Source organism: Notamacropus eugenii, chromosome 3 (genome assembly GCF_028372415.1).
Source record: "Notamacropus eugenii isolate mMacEug1 chromosome 3, mMacEug1.pri_v2, whole genome shotgun sequence".
Classification (NCBI taxonomy): domain Eukaryota; kingdom Metazoa; phylum Chordata; class Mammalia; order Diprotodontia; family Macropodidae; genus Notamacropus; species Notamacropus eugenii.
Window position 1 is genome coordinate 306,865,529 of NC_092874.1, and position 15,953 is coordinate 306,881,481.

Genomic DNA, 15,953 nt, shown 5'->3' on the forward strand with positions numbered 1-15,953 from the left:
AATCTAAGGAAGGGGAGAAATCTTTTCAGCAAAATAAGAGGATTAATGGAGGGAAAGGAATAGTGGCCATGTAGACCAAGAAAAGCTTAGGACTATCAAGGACTCCAAATGTGTCTGAGTGAACTCAGGACACTGCCACATGCATGCAAGCTTTTCCTGGAGCTCAGCCCTAGATGAAAGAGGAGGATGAGCCCCAAGGGGCCCCAGAGGTACCCTGGGGGAGAAGGAAGGGAGGGAAGGACCTTCTATTCTTCAGATGTGGCAGGAAGGGAAGCAATCTCTCACCCAGAGTTGCTACAAAGTCCGATCCACTGAATTTACAAATTTTCCATAAATGCTTCATCCATGGACTTAGATGTGGGAGAGGGAACAGAATTAAGTGATAAAATGTGAGGTCTAGACTCTCAGGGCTGAGAGGAGCTCAAGAGGAGGGAGATCAATGATGGCAAGTATCAGAGTAGAATTCTGGAAGATAAGGAAAAAATCGTCAAGGATAGGCTGGCATTTTATAGAGGAGGTATCACGGTCCCACAGCAGGGAAAGGATCAGCATCACCCCTACAGCTTGTTATTGCTAGGTGGGGAACCGGACTCCTAGAACAATGCTTTCTCTGGCCTGTCAGTCAACAGACATTTATCAAATGCCTACTGTGTTTGAGGCAATGTGTTCAGTGCTGTAACAAAGGCGTGGGAGGTGGAATGTCAGTAGGCCTTTTTGGAAGGATGGAGAGGGAGTAATGTATAAGGTGACTTGCAAGTGAAGAAGGACCAGGTGTCAACTGAGGAATCAGCTGCATGTCAGAGGGGTTGGCAAAAGGCATCCCAGCCTTGATGGCTGGCAGGGAGCACATTCACATTCCAGATACATTCCACACCTAGTTGCTACAATTCAGATGCCTACAGGTAATGATGATGGTAATAAGACCATTTCTGCAGCAGTTTAAGGCTTCTACAATATTTTCCTCCAAATGACCCTAGGTAGGAGAATGGAAAGTTTTGTTCTTTTTTTTTTTTTTTAAATCAAATCAGTGACTTCATCCCCAAAGATGCAAATCAGTCTCTCCATAACTTAGTCTTGCAGAATCTCCTGGATCATTACAGGCAGATTGTGGGAAGGGATATCCAACACTGACATTCAGAGTCCAGAACTGGGAGGAGAGGTGGGAGAAACTCAGGGCTTCTGTAGAAAGAGATGATGTGAGGGAGGGAATGTTCTTTTCTCCAGTTGTGGGAGTAGGGATTTCTCTTCTGCCGACGGAGAGGTGGGAGAGTGGTAGACACCACCTCCTGGAAGACTTCCATGATTTCACCAGCTCTGCCCATTCCAACCACTTCTGTCTCTGAGCTTTTCCTCTGGATCTGCTTTTTGTAGGTTTGGTCACTGCACACAACATACTTCAGTGGAAAGAGGGCTAGGTGAAGTACCGAAGTTTGAATCCCAGTTCTGTCACTTGTGTGGTTGTGGCCAAATCACTTAACTCCACTGAGCCTCAGTTTCTTCCTCTGTAAAATGGGGCACTTAGACCTACATTGCACTCAAGTCCCTTACAGCTCAAGAGAAAGAAGATCCTTTGAACACAACCCATTCCTCATCCCCTTACTGGATTAGAAGCATTCCCAGCCTTGGGAAGGATGTCCAGATAAGAAGGAGAACTTGATACAGGCTTACTGAGTTAAGCTCACTTGTTGTTTCCCTACCACACTCTGATGAATCAAGTAGATTGGGGAGAATTGCTTCCCTGCCCTTCGGGCCCTGAGCACACCCATCTTTCACATGGTGGTCTGCTGCCACCTAACTGAACTCAGGGAGTGCAATGTGATGAGCTGTCCAGCTGATAGCAGATACTTAAAGGAACTAAGCCAGGTTGGCCCTTCCCATCCAGGAGGGCTTTGAAAGTCTCATGCAGGTCCCTGATAAAGAACGATTGGTCACAGATGCCCACCCTGACAGGAGGTAAGGGAAGGGAGAACCAAGAGGGACTGAGGGGGGAAGGGATTTAAAGGATAAGAGCAAAGAGTAAACAAACAGTAAAAAAAAAAGATTCTAGAAATTTGGATAATGGACTTTCTGGGCTCCTGTCCTATTGGTACTGAGATGCAAATATTCTAACTTACTAGAGGAAAGACAAAGACCCCTAAACAAGGAGGGCAGAGAGAAGCAGATGGTTAAGATTAGGAGTTACTACCCGATGTGGTGGGGGACCTAATGAAGAAGATTCTCTTATGGACCCTGGGAGCTGACAGCGCTTCTCATGAATGTCACAGTATCTTCATCTCTCCAGGCCTGTGGAGCATTCCTGCTGGGCAGGCAATCTGGTTGCTGCCAAGACCTAGGAGCGGCCAGCCCCCAGCACCTGGACACCACAAAGCTCAGATGGGAAACCAACTGGCTTGTTGATTGTCGTGCATTTTTGTGAAGCCAGGACATGGGATGTTTGAGCTCAGAGGGATCTCTGACCACTGAATACAGAATGTCGGAACTGGAGGGATGCTATCACCCCCTAAAGCCTACCATCTATGGGGATTTGGGAAAGGTAATTGACATCCCTCAGTTTCCTCATCTGTAAAATGAGGGAGTTGGATGAGACCATTCCTGAGTTCTCTTCTAGCTTGTGGTTTCTGATGGCATGAATACAAAAGAGACAATGTCAGCATTGGGATGGCCTTAGAAAAATGAACAGAGAACACTGAGCGGTGCCTCTGGTCCTCACCTCCCACACTGGAAAGGGGGAAACTGTGACCCAGACATGGAAGGAAACAATATGCCAGCATCTGTATGGTAGTTTAAGGCTTGCAGGTGCTGTACAGAAACTGTCAAATCCTAGGACTGGCAGTGGCAGAGAGGTGACTGGGAGTCAGGGCTTCTCATTCCCAGCCCACCACGGTCACCCCTGCACAATTCCCGAAGACGCTCTGCGGGGCGACAGATCCCACTGAATTCTCCCATGTCCCCGGGGGAAGCTGCACTGATCCAGCCCTGGATGACATCACCGTTTCCTCGGAGCACGAGAATCCATCTCATTGGTCTGGTGTGCTCTAGGAGACGCCCACAGTTCCCTGCCAGCATCCCAAGACATGGAAACAGAAAAAATCACGTGGCAGAATAAGCCGTGGGGGGAGTGCTTCTGAGGCTGGCCCGAGGCTCCGCGTGTGGGCGCAGCAGCCGTGGGCAGCAGCAGCTGGGAAAGAAGCTCTGCTGTACCCTGAATGCCAGGATCTCCGACGAGGAGGGAGCTCAGAGCCCGGTGTGGGCACGGCAGAGAGCCTCTTCCCCCACTGAACAGAAACAGTAGGAGTTTATTCAGCTGGGAAGGTCTGCACAGGGTTCTGCGGGACCCTGGAATGGTTTTAGTGCTGGGAGCGCCATCCATCCAACCCTCTTATTTTACAGAAGAGGAAATGGGTTCAAGGGAGGGTGCCTTGCCTGAGGTGGCACAGTAAGAGACTGAGGCAGGATGTGAATTTAAGTCTTTGACTTAATCTAGAGTTCTATTAGCCAAGCAGGAGGACCAGAGTTAAAATCCACCCCAGAAAACCTGTAGGCTGTGGGACCCAGGTCAAGTCCCTTAACCATTGTTTGCCTCAGTGTCCTCATGATATTACTGTTATATGCCATATAGCTGTGGTCCATGGAGTCACAAAGACTTGGGCATGGCTGAATGATCACGAACAACGACACATATAGATTATACAATACATAATATGGGAGATAAAAATAGCAGCGATCTCTCAGGGTCACGGTGAGGATAAAATGAGATCATGTTTGTAAAATGCTTTGCCAAAATCAGAACACCTTGTAAATGCTACTTATTATTTTTGTTATGAATATTTTGTTGCTACTGCTAGCCTGAAACTCCTGCTATTCCAGGAGCTGCCTGACATCAAAGCACTGTACCTCCCCCACCCCCAAGCATGTCACTGGGTTTATTACTGAAGAAATGCTTCATAGCGTTCATTGAATTTGAAACAGTAACAGGGGAGGCAAAAATGAATGATTTAAATCTTTTTTTGTAAAAGCAAATTTTAGGCATGATTAGTATTTAAACTCGTTATATATTTAGCTCATTTAGGTATACAAACACTACCAGATTATCATTCTGATACAGAGATTTTGTAACTTCTGGTGATGTGGAATTCAAGACAATATAGCCATATGACTTTTGTCCAAAATTCCTGTTAATGAGGGAGGGAGCAGCCAGTAGGTGGATGTTGTGAAGGTCCCAGAGGATTTTCTAGATAATTGGAGAGATTAAAGAAAATCTCTGCACTCTAGTGATCATGGGCTCAGATAACTTTGAACAGCATGGGAAATCTGTTTAAGTCAATGTACAGGTAGGGAGTTTTAGGCTTTGATGAGCAGTAAGGCAGATAGAGTCCATATTCACAAGCCTGAGAGTTATTCATATGGCCACCTGTTAGAGCTGGAGCACATTGCTATGGTTTGGAAAAATCTACACAAGAGACCATTTCGGTTACACAGCATGATTTCTAACATATCAACCCTATTCAGGGAAGGGGATTGACTTTTGGGGTCTGATAAAACCTATCAGCTAAGCGGTAACAAATGTCTATCATACGGGATATGTGCTAGACTTTGGGGATGCAAAGGGGGAAAACAAGCAAACAAACAAGTCTTTCCCCCAAGGGGCTTACATATGAACAGGGCAGGAAATGTATACACGTTGGTCCATATAGTACACATGCAGAGTAGATGGAAGGTAGTATTAGAGGGGAAGGTGCTGGGAGTTCCAGGCGCTAGCTCCTACTTTGACTTCTGAAGGACTGAAATACTGGCCAAGTCTCATCTCATGAAAACAGAGTTTATTCAATCTCCATTAACCCCTGGCTGTGTTGATAATCTCTGGCTGATACAATCAATGAACTTCGGAGCTTCCTGTAAACTCTGACAGATTCCACCAAGGAGGAAAAGCTTACATCAATCAACAAACATTTAAGCACCCACATGTGCCAGGCCCTGTGCTAAATGCTGGAAGTACAATAGTGATAAATGCAGCAGCACCTAACGGCAAGGAATCTCCTTTCTAGTGACCAACGCTGGACCATGTGGCTATTATGATAGTGACCCGTGTTAGACTGCATGGCTGCCAGGATGGTGACCAATGCCAGACTGCATGGCTGCCATGATGGTGACCAGTGCCAGACCTCATGGCTGCCTTAAAAAGGAGGATGGATGGCTTTTCGGCCATGGTAACTTCAGAAGGTATTCTGGAAAGGGGATGGGTCAGCATACTTATACAGTGCTCTCCTCTTACTCTACCCTGCAGTGACACTGGCCTGTTCTTCCCTCACAGGACACTCTGTTTCCCCATGCCCTGATTTCAGGCTTTCTCTCATATCCAGAACACTCTCCCTTCTTGTCTCCACCTGGCTCCTTTTTGTTTCCTTCAAGTCTCATCCAAAATCTGCCCTTTCGCAGTTCTCTTCAGTGCTAGGGTCTTCCTTTTCTCTGACATTATTGGTCCTCAGTCTTGTCAGCATCTTCTTTCTAGACAGTGTTTTTCATGTGATCCCTTCCACTTTGGAATGTGAGTATCTTGAGAGCAGGAGCTTTGTCATTCTTTTTGTGTGTGTGTGTCCCCAGAACTTAGCACAGTGCCTGGCACACAGAAGGCACTTAATCAATGCTTGTTGACTTGATTTACTGAAGTATTTGTTAGCAGACCAAGGTACTAAATGAGTAAAGAATGATAGGTATTCAAAGTAGCAGAGAAACAGTGACTGAAGGAGTGCAACAGGGAGGACTGCATTGGGAAACTGCATGGAGAATCCCAAACTGACAGATTCTGCCAACACTAACCACTTTCACCCCAGAATTCTACTAATCACAGAACATCACAATGTCTGGAGACTTACATTTGTAATAACCCAAAGGTCCATGAGAAGAGACATAGTGGGGATGAGCAAGCCATGGCCACAGCATGCTACCATCAAGATATATGCATATTGAGTGAAAAAAACATACCTGAAGCCACACATGATTAGGAAAGGAGGGTAGACTGAGATAGTGGACTCTCCTCTCTCTCTCTCTCTCCCTCCCCCCCCCTCTTTCTCTCTCTCTCTGTCTCTGTCTGTCTCTCTCTGTCTCTCTCTGTCTCTGTCTCTGTCTGTCTCTGTCTGTCTCTGTCTCTGTCTCTGTCTCTCTCTCTCTCTCTCTCTTTCCTCTTTCACTTCCTCTCCCTCCCACCTTCCTCTCTGTGCCCCCCATCTCTCTGTAACTCTCCCTCCCTCCCTCTTCTCTCCTCTTCTTCTCCTTCCTTTCTTCTCTTCTTTCTTTCCTCCTCCCTCCTCCTCTTTTCCTCTCCCCTCCCCCCTCTCTCCCCCTCCCTCCCTTCACACACACACACACACACACACACACACACACACACACACACATCAAAGGAAACCTTCAGAGTATTGCACAGCTCCTCTAAGGAGGATTGATGGAAAGTTAGGGATGATAATCAGAAAAGGTATGAGTGGATGATGATAGGCATTAATGAAGAAAATCCTTACTTTGATAAGATCAGAGATTTTTTGCACTATTTAAATAAGACTAGGGAAAAGAGAACTAGGTTTTACAGACTCTTCTGTTTCTCTCTTAATTGTTCCATGTTTCTGAACCTTGTCTTTCCAATCAGACTCTGAACTCACTGAGGTCAGAGACCGTAGCTACCTTTCCCTCTTTTTATCCCTTATTGCCCAGGCCTGGGGTTGGGCATACTAAAGGAATCAACCAATCATAGGACTTGCCAGAGGCTTCAGAAAGAAGCTCAGTCTATATATAGCAAGAACAGAGAGTGGGGGGAAGCATAACTGGCAAATAAATAAATCTGTCTGCATGTCAGGCTTACTCAGAGAGACAGAAATTGAAGAGATTAGTTAGCCCCACTTTTTCTCCCAGTGATCAACCAGAAGTCCTGTTCCTTTTAATGATTTTGGGGGCAGTATGTCACAACCTCTGGAATTGTCTCTGGGGGAGTCTCCTATCATTCTGTTCTCTCTGGTTTGAAGGAATGCTAACTACCCCCATATCACCATGGTGCTGGGAGATCATCACCATACAACACTACAGAGATAAAGAATATTGGAGCTGAGGGGATCTTCAGAGATTATTCAGTCATACAGTTCCATTTTACAGGAAGCACTGAGGCCCACAGAAGCTCTCAGGGCACATAAAGATTTCTTAGCAGAGCTTTTTCTAGAATCCACCATGCCTTCATTAAGGTCTATAAGACTTGGATTCATCTACAGGTTAACCAATCTGAAAACTGGAAAGTTACATATGGACTCTGGGGGCAAGCTAAACTCATTTGACAGTGGTGACTCAAAGAGTATTTTCATTGTTTTGAGATTTCAGAGAATCATTTGATGCCAACCCATCATCTATTCTGACATCCACATGACAAAGGATCCTTTTCCAACATGCCCAGGAAGCAGTTATCTAGCCTTTGCTTAAGGACTTTTAATGAGGGGGGAACTCACTACCTTTCAATGCAGATCATTGATGTTACTAGAGTTATAAATATAGGTTCCCCTGCCTCTCTCCTTACACATCCCAGGACAACCAAATGGTTACCAGGTGACAACCAAATGCTAGAAATACTGAAACATAGAATCTCAGAGCCAGAAGAAACATCAGAGAGTAAAGAATGAGGTCCCTCTACAAGATTCCACATAGTGGGTGATCCAGGATCAAAATCCAGTGATAGGCAAACTCTCTTACTTGGACAGCTTCGATTATAGGACATTGTTATTGTGTAGATTGATGTGTCTGTTTTACCTCTGATCTAAATCTGATTCTGTATCTTCTTCCCACTGATCCCAGTTCTGCCTGAAAGGCCAAGAAGAACAAGGCTAATCTCTCTTAAACATTTAAAACACTTGAAGGCAGCTGACTCTTAAGTTTTTCCTTCTTATACATTCTCTTTTTGATTCAATATTTCACTGCTTAAGGAATTCTCCTGTGTTCGTCACCATACTATGATATGTTCTGCAAACTTCCACCCTTTGGAACATTCAATCCATATGAAAATTTTGCCAGCCCCAAACATGGAAATGGGCAGCTAGATGGCACAGTGGGTAGATTGTCACTCCTGAAGTCAAGGAGAATCATATTCCTGAGTTCAAATCTGGCCTCAAATACTTACTAGCCATGAGACCCTGGTCAAGTCACTTAACTCTATTTGCCTTAATTCCTCATCTGTAAAGTGAGTTGGTGAAGGGAATGGCAAACTGCTCCAGTGTTTTTGCCAAGGAAATCCTAAATGGGGTTAAGAAGAGTTTGATATGACTGAAATGACTGGAAAAGCAATAAAACATTTAACTAATTTAGGCTACTTTAATAAGGGGGAGCAGGGAAGTGTTTATAATTCTGTCCTATGAATATCAGGATTTGTTGGGCCCAGTGCTGGGTGACACATAGAAGATAATGCAACCCTAATGGGAATGGTTTTGAGGTCATGCTCTGTGAGGCTGCTTGTCTAGCACAGATTGAAGGAATGGATGTTCAGAAGAGGATGCTAGAAGTACAGAAGGAGAGCAGGAAGGAAGTCCAAGGCCACTGAATCTGACTGCCTCATTTCACAGATGGAGAGATAAAGAGAGAGAGAGAGAGAGAGAGCGAGAGAGAGAGAGAGAGAGAGAGAGAGAGAGAGAGAGGGAGAGAGGGAGAGAGAGAGAGAATCTGTTATGTAAAGCTAATTGACTATATGGAAGACTTATTTCCTAAAGAAAAGAATGAGAGATTTGGGGTGTCATATGCAATCCTTTTTTCCTGTTGTTTATGTAAGGACATGTTCATACCTGTGAATATTTTTCAAGTTCATATAATAATATTTAAAATAATGAAAAACATGTTACTTGAGATTCTTTGGCATGTAATGCTGGCATTATTCCATTCATTTTGAAGTTGAAGAATTTTGGGTCCAGGGATGTAAAGTAATTACTTTTTTTTTTCTCCTTAGCCCCAGAAAGCAGAAAGAGAAACAAAGTGTGGGTAATCAAAAGAGGCAGATTAGGGGTTTAACATCAGATAAGCCTTCCTAAAAATCTGAACTGTGCAAAAATGAACTTGGATTGCTCAGGAAACAGTGTATTCCTTCTCACTGAAGGTCTTCAGTCAAAGGCTCAATGACTATTAGTTGGGGATACCGCAGAGGCAATTTTTGCCAAGCTATGAACTAGATCTGGTATCTTTGGGCCTGAGATTCCATGGCTTCTCCAAGGTCACCTGGAAGTATCAGTGGCAGCCCTCAAATCCAAGTTCCAGAGTTGACATCCCTCCATAGTCCAGATATAAGATTAGAACCTTGCTGGTTGGAGAAAAGCTATGGGAGTAGAAAGAAGAATCTTAGTCATGGTATGGGCAAGGGAGAAATACAAGATGTGAGAACTCGAGTGGGCCTGGGATGTGAGAGGGAGAGAGAAAGGAAGGAAAGATAGCAATAGACAGAGGGAGGGAGAGACTGAAGGAGGGAAGGATGCTGGAAGGTAGAGAATCGGAGACAGTGACAGTTTTTGTCTCTGTATCCCCATGGTAGCAGTATGGGATTATAGAAAGAGAACTGTCCTAGAAGGCAAGATCATCTGGGATCAAGTCCAACCCCAGGTATTTACAGGGTGAATAACCAAGAAAAAGTCACTTTTTCTAAGAGAAAATTCTCCAAGTCTCTAAGTTTTAGAGAGGATGCTAAATTGCATTGGTAGAGTGGGTTCTCTCACATGGGAGTTTCCTACACCAATAAAATCACATGTTGAGTTTCTGCCCCTATCCTATCCCCATGGCTTAGTATAGTACCTTACCTACAGTAGGTATTTAACCAATGTCAGTTGAATGGGACTTTGTTGACTTGGATCTGACTTCCCTTGTCCCTGGGTCTCTTCTTGGCTACACAGCAATTCTCCTAGGCAATGCCTTCCCAGGTAATCAATAATCAAATGGTAGGAAACAGCTCTACATCAGGCTCTTTAATTGTATGTTGGTCATTATGGGTTAGTAATGAAAACTCTTCATTGAAATTCCAGTCACACTTTCACCTTCCCTTCATGTATGGACTAAACAACTTTTCTGATTCAGGTCATGTGACATCCTCACTAATGGTGAGGAATGCTGAGTTCAGGTGTTGGTAAGTAAACTTGATTAAGGGAGTAGTATCCCTGGTCGAGGCTCAAGACTTAGTAAATTTTACTAGCTAAGCAGTGAGCCCTGTGTCAGAGTAATTACACCTTTTATCCACTGTGAGCTCTCTCTTAGCATCTTCAGGCACCTTAATTTCCCACTTCAGCTAATTTAGAAGTAGAACCACAGAGGTTTAGAAAGGTTAGTTCTTAAAGAACCGATGCATGAATGTTCGGCTCAGCTCCGGGCACTGCAAATACATTGTGGAGGGGAAGGAATTCATTAAGCAACAATTATGGAGTGATGGATCATTGATAACATATATACAGTTTGCTAGGAAAAAATGATCTCCCCTGAAAATCCATGAGGCATCCTCTCATATACTTGTTGGTTTTTCTTAAACAACAATAAACTCATAGGTTTGAATTTTGGGAAACCTATAATGAGCTAATCTTTGGGGGAATTGGGGAAACCACTCACTGTAACTCCTACAGGAAGTCCTTCAGAAGTTACCCCATTTTGCAAAAATCTTTGGTTTTAACCATCATGGAGTACCTGGTTCGTTCTTCTCTGAAGTGGTTATCCCTGCAGTCTTCCATGGGAAGGTGATCCTAGTGGGCAGGTGATCTCTTAGGTTCTGGAAAGCTAGGTCAGGAGAGTCTTGCCTCTCTTAGCTCCCATATGTAGAAAAAGGAAGTGGAACTATATGATCTCCGAGGTCTATAAAAAACTCACAGACCTTGTAATTCTCTATCAGGCTGAAAAAGATTCAGAGAGAAGCTCAGTGATGGAGGCCATGTCTGTCAGTCAAAAGGGCCAGTCAAGCTGAGTTCAAGAAGGATGATTACCAGTTTGCTTGAATGTTTTGCCAATTAAGCATCAAGAACTTACTAAGAATCTATTGTGTTCCAGGCTCCAAAACAAGTATAAAGAATAAAACAATCCCTTCTCACAAGAATCTTATATTCTAAAATACTGTGTGTAAATTTTAAATAAATATGTACGTATATGTTGTTGTTGAGCCATTTCAGTCATGTATGACTCTGTGTGATCCAGAGATATTCAAATGTTTGCCAATTTCTTCTCTAGCTCATTGTACAGATGAGGAACTGAGGTAAACAGGGTTAAGTGACTTGCCCAGGTTCATACAGCAGCTAGTGTCTGAGGCCAGATTTGAACTCAGAGTCTTTTTGACTTCAGACTCAGCACTCTACTGCGCTGCTTGTGTGTATGTAGCTACATAAGAAGTACAATGAGAATAAATGTACATAGACAGAAAGTAGTTAAGTAAAAGGTAGCTTGTGGGTCAAGACACTACTACTTGGAGGAGTCAACAGAGCTTAATTTAGAACTGGAATTTTTCATCTGAAAGAGGACTAGAGGGAAAGGAGGGAGTAAGAAAAAGAGGGCATGGAGAGGAAAGAAGGGAGGAAGGGAGGGATAGAGAGCAAGAGAGAGCAAGAGAGAGAGAATGAGAGAGAGAGCGAGAGAGAGAGAGAGAGCGAGACAGGCTGGAATGACAGTTTGAGGACAGGATGTAAAGGGTTATAAAGGCTAAACAGAAAAGTTCATATTTTATGTGTGAGACAGTAGGAAGTGCTGAAATTTACTGAGTAAGGAAATGGCACAATCATATCTGTACTCTACAAAACCCTACTCTCATTTGCATCATGATCTCCAAACTGTCGACCTCTTGATTCTCTCCCAAGCCATCCCTCTAGCACTGGCCGCTCTCTTCTCTTTTCCTATCTTGACTCAAGTCTGCACTGTTTTCTTCTCTTGAAACTCTGCCTTCCTTATTTTGCTGATTATGTTCTGCTATGCCTCAACTTTGAATGATTCCCACCATCCACCATCTTCACTACTACATAAATGCTGCTGAACAAAGTTGGAGGACATCAGGCACTATAAATATGTTACACAACTTTAGCTGGGTCTTCACTTCTACAAGGCAATTTCATTTTCCATGAAAAGATATAAGTAAGGTCATTCACTAAGAGTTCTTTCTTCTCTTCTCTTCCTCAACTGTTTTGACTTAGGTACTTTCTATCACTGTCTCCTCCTTCACCTCAGTCTCACATGAAGAAGTGGCCTTACTCCTTATCAAGGTCAACCCCTCTACATGTTCAACTGATCCTGGTCCATTCCATCTCCTCCAATAGATTGTCCCTTTCTGTCATTCCTACTCACCTATTTACAACCCCTCATCCTCTACTGGCTCATTCCCTACTGTCTACAATATGTCTATGCTTCTACCATCCTGAAAAAAAATCTTCACTTGATTTTTTCTCCATTTTCCAAGCCCTGGTAACTATCATTTCTTATCTCTTCTGCTATTTGTAACTAAACTCCTTGAAAAGGCCCTCTACAGTAGGTGCCTCCCCTTTATCTCCTTTTATTCTCTCCTTAACTCCTTAGAATCCAGCTTCCAACTATATCAACACTCCAATACAACTGTTCTCTCTAAAGTCTTATGATCTTAATGATCTTCTCAATCCTCCTCAACTTTGCTGCATCCTTTCACACTGTTGGTCACTCTCTCCTCCTTGATAGTCTTGTCTCTCTAGGTTTTCAGGACTCCATTCTCTTCCGGTGGTGTCCTACCTATCACAACGCTCCTTTTCTCTAACTCACTTTCTGGGATCCTCATCCAGCTCCCACCCTCTAATCATAGGTATCCCGTGGGGTTCTGTCCTTTGTCCCTTCCTTTTCTCCCTCTGTACTACTTCACTTCAGGATCATATCAACTGACGTAGACATAATTACCATCTCTATGCTGGTGATTTTCAAATCTATCTATCCATCAACCTCTCCACTCCCCTCCAATCTTGCACCTCCAACTCCTTTCAGACATTTCAGACTGGATGTTCAGTAGACATATTAAACTAAACATCTCACAAACTGAGATCATTATCCCCCCCCAAAAAAAACTTTCCCCCTCCTACTTTCACTATTACCATAGAGGGCAATGCCAGCCTCCAAGTCCTTTCAGCTCCCAACCTAGAAATCATCCTAGGCTCTTAACTCTCACTCAACCCTACCCCCCAGAATATCCAATCTATTTCCATCCCTGTAGATTTTGCCTCTGTAACATGTCTTGAATATGCCTCCTTCTTTCTTCTAGCATTGCCATCACTCTATTTCAGGTCTTTATCACACTCGGACTACTGCAATAGTCTGGTGGGTCAGTCTGTTTCAAGTCTCTTTCCACTCCAATCCATCAGCCAATAAAATGATTTACCTAAAGCATGGGTTCAAATATGTCACTTCCCTACTCAATAAACTCCCGGGGCTCCCTAGTTCTCCAGGAGTGTATACAAAATGTTCTATTTAGAATTCAAAATTCCTCAAAACCTAGCCCCTTCCTATCTTTCCAGTCTTCTAATGAGTCTAGTTTTTGCCAGATTCAGTTTGATATGATGATAGTGCATACAATTCGAAATGTCCAAAAGGCAACTGTTAATACGGGACTGACATTCAGAAGACACACTGCGGCTGACAGACAGATCCTTGAGTCATCTACATTGAGTTGATAATTAAATCCATGGCAACGGATGACATCACAAAGAGAGAAAGTACAGAAAGAAAAGAGGATGTAAGGCCAAGTCATGGGTAACACAGTTAGCAGTTGTGATCGGGATGATAACATCACCATTTCCAAACCATGATGACTGTATTTTAACCACATTTCTTATTCCCTTCCCATGGTATCCTGGGCTCTACCCTTTGGACCCTAAGCTTCAGTAAGTAAGCTTTCTCTTTATTTTGCCTGGGATCAGTCCACCAGGTCACTTTCAAATTAAGACCCATTGTGTCTACTTTCTCCTTCTCCATAACCCACTTTCCTTCATTAGAAGATAAACACCCTGAAATCAAGGATCCTCTTGCTTGCTTGTATTTGTGTCCTTGGAAGTTAGTACAGTATATTTAGCACAGAATGAGCACTAAATATTTTTTCATTCATTCATTCATTCCTCCAACCCTCCATCACTTACTTCTTTGCTTCCTTCTTTGCTTCCTTCTTTCTTTCCTTCCATCCTCTCTCCCTCCCTCCTTTGCTTCCTTCCTTCCTTCCTTGCTTCCTTCCTTCCTTCTCCCCTCCTTCTCTTACAAGTGGTATTGGCTTAGCCAGGATGGCAATGAGTTCTATATCCAGGATCTCTGTAGAACATTCTTATAGACCATGTAAGGATGAGACAAAGTGCTTCAATAAAATTGAATGTTCCCATGGGGCCAGGGGTATCACACTGACTAAAAGTACCCTAAAATCTTCAATTTTACTCATCATAATGGTTTTAACATATACAAGACGAGCCTAACTGTAGGTATACATTTTATATATGCATGCACACATTTATATGCAAATGCATATGCATACATTAAAACGTGCATATATACATATGTATATATAGACATACATGTGTATGTATATACTTCCCTACACACAATAATAAATCCCATTGCTAAAGTGTTTTAAGTTTCTAAAGTGCTAAAGAAAGAGGCCTTGAATTATTGCTCTAGGAGAATATAAGTTCTCTGTGCTCAGGAAATTGTTTGTTTCAACTCTGGGGGACAGATCCAATAAATGCTAGTTGAATTGGACTTATTCCCATTTTACAGATTAGCAAATGGTAGTCCAAATGATGTTAACTGACTTGCCAATAGGCATGTAGCTAATGTGTTCAGGCTCAAACTGATATCTTCTAATGACAGATTTACAGCTTTGACCATTCATCATCTTGTCTGTCAGGTGGAACAAGAATGAAAAGAAGAAAAGCGGGAAAGGGAAAGAGGAAGACAACAGGGAAGAGAAATGAAAAAGATGATAAATAGAATGAGGGAATGTGAAAGAAAAGGTGATATAAGAAAAAGAAAAGAAAAAAAGTGCTCATAGCTTCTGAATGCACAGTGACATTTTTTTCTTAGGACTTTTGTTCCCATTCAAGGTATAAACCAAGGACCCAGGCTGAGCCCTCTGGATTCCTCCTATGACTGTTGAGAGGCTCCAGGACCTTTAGAAATGACGATGACTATATGGCCAATAAGCTTTACAATATATTGGAATGCTTTGGCTTTGAAAAATTAAAAAAAAAAACTGAAATGGAAAATGATACAAAACCATTATTGTCTTCCACTCTTCCCATTCCATTGCTGATGGGGAAAAAAATCCTGATATCTGGCTTCTGACATTTTTTGTTTCTAATTTAATAAGAAGGAGCATGGCTAGCTACTCAAACTCTATCAAGGACTGCTGCCCAAATCAATGTGTTTGGCTCCCACAGGAAAGTCTTCTTCAGGTTTGAGAATCTGAGCCTTGAAACTGTCATGAGGAGGAGAAGAAGTTCTGGTTTAAATCATTTCAGCTTAAAACCTTCCTGGCATGAAGGAGTTATGTTAGACAAGCCAACTCAATAATCAGTCCCTGTTCTCCTCACCCATGAACCTTCCTGGACCTTCCCATCAGCCTAAGGTTGGGCCCCAGAAGATCTGCAGGCAATAGTTGCTGTCCTCCATCCTGAACCTGACTATAAGAGATGTGAGAATTAGAGTTAAGACAGAAGTTAGTACAGAGGCCAAGAAGGTGAAGGAGTAGAAAGAACTATTCTTTCAGGTCATCTTCCTCCTTCTGGTAAGTCTTAATTGAGCAAATGTTTTGATCAAACAAGTTTATTTCTCACTTGAGGGAAGAGGGTATGTTTCTGCTTGAGAAAAGTTAATCAAGTAGCATTATAAGAATTTTGAATACACACACATTTGTGTGTGCGTGTGTGCTTGTGCGCGTGTGTGTGTACTATCGCTCTTAAGGTATCTCTCCTTAGTTTTTAGGATCCTCT

General features: G+C 43.0%; 1 protein-coding gene across 4 annotated transcripts in view; it reads right to left on the reverse strand.

Annotated features, from left to right (window-relative positions):
• TAFA5 (TAFA chemokine like family member 5) overlaps nucleotides 1-15,953 on the reverse strand; it is a 598,737-nt gene that overhangs the window by 57,207 nt on the left and 525,577 nt on the right. The window lies entirely within an intron of this gene.